At 38.6% G+C, this 5,480-nt stretch overlaps 1 protein-coding gene across 1 annotated transcript in view; it reads left to right on the forward strand.

Annotated features, from left to right (window-relative positions):
* TACC1 (transforming acidic coiled-coil containing protein 1) overlaps positions 1-5,480 on the forward strand; it is a 105,256-nt gene that overhangs the window by 14,761 nt on the left and 85,015 nt on the right. The gene's annotated exons all lie outside the window — the stretch shown is intronic.

The raw sequence follows: 5,480 nt of genomic DNA on the forward strand, positions 1-5,480 counted from the left end.
AAAAAATTAAAATAAAAACAACTTCCCCGCTCCAAACAAAACGAAAGTCTTTTGGGCCCAGCACTTGTCACATCTCTAGATGGTTCATATAGTTGGCTAGATCTGTTCTAGGAAAGAAGGATGATGTCATTTTTTTCACCTTTCTGTAAATAGAATTTTTCTAGCACATTGTAGGCTTCCTCAAGAAATTAAGAATCCCAAGTGGATGTGATGGTGAAACCTGCCACCTCCCTCAAGTGTGTGTTCCCACAGGTGACATACTTAGATTATTTAAAGCATTTTTGGCATATAACTCTATGGGATGTAGTAGAAAATTTTATTAGAAATTGTGGAATGCTCCTCCTCTGTTTGAGCCTCTCTTGCCTCTTTTTTAAAAACAACTTTATTGAGATAAAATTCACGTCATACAATTCACCCCTTTGACGTGTACAATTCAGTAGTTTTACTATATTCATATAGAGTTGTGCAGCTGTCACTACAATCTCATTTTTAGAACATTTTAATCACCCCTGAAAGAAACCCCTCCATATTAGTAATCAGTCCTCATTCCTTTCTCGCCCCAATTCTAGGCAGCCACTAATATTTTTGTGTCTCAATAACTGCTTATTTTGGACATTTCATATAATAATACGTGATCTTTGTGACTAGCTTTGTTCTGTTACCATAATGTTTTCAAGGTTCATGTAGGTTATAGTATGTATTAGTGCTTTGTTCCTTTTTATTTATTTTTTGCCACATATTTCATTGTATGGATATGCCACTTTTTTTTCTATTTATTAGTTAATAGACATTTAGGTTATTTCTGGTTTTGGCTGTTACGACTAATAATATGCTATGAACATTCATGTATAAGTTTTTAATATGGATGTATGTTTTCATTTCTCTTGATGTATACCTAGGAATGGAATGGCAGGGTCATATGATAACTCCATGTTTAACATTTTGAGAAACTGCCAAACTTTTCCAAAGTAACTGCACCATTTTACATTTCCTCCAGCAATAGGTGAGGGCCCAATTTCTTCACATCCTTTACCAGTATTATTATTATGTGTCCTTTTGATGAAAATTGAAGATTTGATGTCTTTACTGATGAAGATTGAAGACTACAGTCTGCAGTATGGATTACACCTCAATATAAAGAAAACAAAAATCCTCACAACTGGACCAATAAGCAGCATCCCAATAAATGGAGAAAAGATTGAAGTTGACAAAGAACTTTATATTACTTGGTTCTACAGTCAACACGAGCTCTGGTAGCATAGTGCCTAAGGCACTTGACTGCTAATCAGAAGGCTGGCAATTCAAACCCACCAGGCACTCCACAGAAAGAAGATGGGGCAATCTACTTTTGTAGTGATACTGCCTCGGAAATCCAAGGAGGGATCGCTATGAATCGGGTCCAACTCGACAGCACATAACAACAACAACAGTCAACACCAATGGAAGCAGCAGTCAAGACATCAGATGACACATTGCATTGGGCAAATCTGCTGCAAAAGACCTCTTTCAAATGATGAAGAACAGGGATGTCTCCTTGAAGACTAAGGTCCGCCTCACCCAAGCAGTGGTATTTTCAATCACTTCTTATGCGTGTGAGAGCTGGACAGTGAATAAGGCAGACCGAAGAAGAGTTGATGCTTTTCAATTGTTGTGTTGGCGAAGAATGCTGAAAGTACTGTGGACTGCTAAAAGAACTAACACATCTGTCCTGGAAGAAGTGCAGCTGGACTGCTCCTTGGAAGTGAGAATGGCCAGACTTTGTTTCACCTATTTTGGTCATGTTGTCAGACCATTCTCTGGAGAAGGATATCATGCTTGGTAAAGTGGAGGGTCAGCGACAAAGGGGAAGGCTCTCAGCAAGGTGGATTGACACAGTGGCTGCAATGATGGTCTCAGGTATAGCAAGGATCATGAGGCTGGCAACAGGACCAGTCAGTGTTTCATTCTGTCGTATATAAGGTCACTATCAGTCAGAGACGACTCGATGGCACCTAACAACAACAACAACATCCTAGTAAGTGTGAAGTTGTAGCTTATTATATGTTTTATTTGCATTTCCCTAATGGTTAATGAGGAGCTCTGGTAGCGTAGTACCTGATGTATCTGACTGGTAACCAGAGGCTGGCGATTCAGACCCACCACCCACTCCTCAGAAGGAAGGTTGGGCAGTCTACTTCTGTAGTGATACTGCCTCAGAAACCCAGGGAGGTGTCGCTTTGAGTTGGGTCCAACTCGACAGCACATGACAACAACAACAATGGTTAATGAAAGTGCTGGTGGCACAGTGGTTAAAGTGCTCAGCTTCACACCAAAATTAAAAGGTCAGCAGTTCAAACCCACCAGCCACTCCATGGGAGAAAGAAGAGGCAGTCTGCTTCCATAAATATTACAGCCTTGGAAAGAAACCCTATAAGGCAGTTCTACTCTGTCCTATCTAGTCACCATGAGTTGAATTGACTTGATAGCAATCGGTTTGGTTTTTGGTTTAATAGTTAGTTAATGGTATTGAGCATTTTTTTTGATAACTTACTGGATATTTGTTTATCTTCTTAGAAGAAATGTCTGTGGAGATTCTTTGCCCACTTTTTAATTGAGTGATTTATCATTTTATTTTTGAGTTGTAAGAGTTCTTTAGGACCTCTGGTGGCATAGTGCCTAAAGCATTTGACTGCTAACCAGAAGGCTGGCAGTTCAAACCCACCAGCCACTCCTCGGAAGGAAGGTTAGGCAGTCTATTTCCGTAGAGATACCACCTTGGAAACCCAAGGAGGGGTCGCTATGAGTCGGATCTGACTTGACGGCAGTGAGTTTGGTTTTTTTTGGGAGGGAGAGTTCTTTATATATTCTGATATAAATCTTTCATCAGATATATGATTGCAGATACTTTCTTACATTCTGTGCACTGTTTTTTCCCTTTCTTAATGCTGCCATTTGAAGTACAAAATTTTAATTTTGTTGAAGTCCAGTTTATTTTTTCTTTTGTTGTCTGTTCTTTTGGGGTCATCAGGAAGGCTTTGCTTTTAACATACTACACAAAAATATTGTTCCACCTCCTACTTTGGTGAGTAGCAATTGGGATCTTAAAAGTTTGCAAACAGCCATCTAGATGCAGCGATGGGTCTTTCCTCATCCAGAGCAAAGAAGAATGAAGAAAACCAAAGACGCATAGAAGTAATTAGTCCAAGGACCTGGTACACCATGTGATCCTCAGCCTATATGACTATGAAACCAGAAGAACTTGATGGTGCCTGGCTACCACTGTCAACTACTCAGAGGGGGATCTATGTAGGAGATCCTGGATAGAGTGGGAGAAGAATGTGGAACAAAACTCAAAATCATGAGGAAAAAAAAATGAGGAACGAGGTTTGCTGGTCTGATAGAGCTTTGTGAACCCCTGATATTATGGCCCCTCACTGCCATTCAGGTCTGGAATTGAACCCACTCCTGTGGCTTCCAGCCAAACAAAAGACAGGCATATGAGCTCAACATTTACATTAGGTAGATACACTCCTTGCAGAGATCAGTCATGGGAGAATAGAAGGGCTGTGTGCACACAGGGAGAGAGCTTGGGGGACAGGAGTGCATGGGAGGGAAGGACACAGGGAAGAGGTAACTATGGAGTGGAAGTGGGAAGAGAGCTGTTGCATTGTGGGACATTGCAGTCAATGTCGTGAGACAAAGTGTGTGTGAACTGCTGTATGGAAAATGAATTTGTTCTGTAAACTTTCACCCAAATCATGATAAAAATTTAATTGGAACATGGGGGAAAAAAAAGACTTTGCTTTGTCATCTAAGACAACAAAAATCCTGTATTTTCTTAAGTTTTATACTTTGAGCTCTTACCTTTAGGGTTGTGATCCATTTTGAGTTAATTTTTATACATTACATGAGGCAGTGGCCCAGCTTCTTTTGCATGTGGATATCTAATTGTTCCAACATTATTTCTTGAAAACCCTTTACCCCATTGAATTGACTTGGTACCTTCATCAAAAGTCAATTTACTGTGAGCAAGTTGATGTCTAGACTCTCAGTTCTGTTTGCTTGCTGTGTATGTCCATCCTTATGTTAGTACCATACTGGTCTGGTTACTGAAGCTTTGTCATAAATGCAGGCTTGCTGAAATACTTACTAGTTAAATTAGTATTTTGGTGGATTTCTTTGAATTTGCCGTCCCCAAGATCTTGTCATCTACAAATAGAGATGATTTTAATTACTTTTTATCCTGGATGATTTTTTTTTCCACCTTGCCTAATTACTCTGGCTAGAACTTTCAGTATAATTTTGAATTCAGTCTTTCCCCATTACGTATGATGTTAGCTGTGGGTTTTTTGTAGCTGCCCAATATCAGTTTGAGGAAGTTCCCTTCTATTCCTAGTTTTTATTGTAAAAAAGTGTTGGATTTTGTCAAATGCTTTTTCTGTATCTATTAAAATATCACATGGTTTTTGCCCATTATCCTGTTGATATAGGTGTATTACATTAATTGATCTTCAGATACTAAAATAATCTTGAATTCATGGGATCCGTATTCATATCCATTCCAAAGAAAGGTGATCCAGCAGAATGCAGAAATTATTGAACAATATAATTAATGTCACATGCAGGCAAAATTTTACTGAAGATAATTAAAAAATGGCTATAGCTGTACATCAGCAGGGAACTGCCAGAAATTCAAGCCAGATTCAGAAGAGGACATGGAATGATGCATATCATTGCTGATGTCAGATGGATCTTGGCTAAAAGCAGAAAATACCAGAAAGATGTTTATCTGTTTTTTTTAATAGACTATGTGAAGGCATTCAGCTTTATGGATCATAACAAATTATAGTTAACATTGCAAAGAATGGGAATTCCAGAAAATTTAATTGTGCTCATGTGGAATCTGCACATAGAGACCAAGAGGCAGAACAAGGGAATTCTGCATGGTTTAAAATCAGAAAGTGTATCACAGTTGTATCCTTTTACCATATATATGCTGAGCATATAAAATGATAAGCTGAACTATATGAAGAAGAATGCAGTATCGGGATTGGAGAAAGACTCATTCACGACCTACAATATGCAGATGACACAACCTTGTTTGCTGAAAGCTAAGAGGACTTGAAGTACTTACTGCTGAAGATCAAAGTCTATAACCTTCAGTATGGATTATACTTTAACATGAAGAAAACACAAATCCTTACAATTGGATCAATAAGCAATATGATGATAAACAGAAAATACTGAAATTGTCAAGGATTTCATTTTACTTGAATCCACAGTCAGTGCCCAGGGAACAGCAGGTAGGAAATCAAGTGATGTATTACATTGGCCAATCCTGCAGAAGACCTCTTTAAAGTGTTAAAAAGCAAGGATGTCACTTTGAGGACTAAGGTGTGCCTGTTCCAAGATCCTCATACGTGCAAAACTGGATAATGAATAAGGAAGACTGAAGGAGAATTGATGCCTTTGAATTACAATCTTGGTGAAGAATATTGAAT

This window comes from Orycteropus afer, unplaced genomic scaffold (assembly GCF_000298275.1).
Source record: "Orycteropus afer afer isolate SDZICR_OR568_19922 unplaced genomic scaffold, OryAfe1.0 scaffold00024, whole genome shotgun sequence".
Taxonomy (NCBI): domain Eukaryota; kingdom Metazoa; phylum Chordata; class Mammalia; order Tubulidentata; family Orycteropodidae; genus Orycteropus; species Orycteropus afer.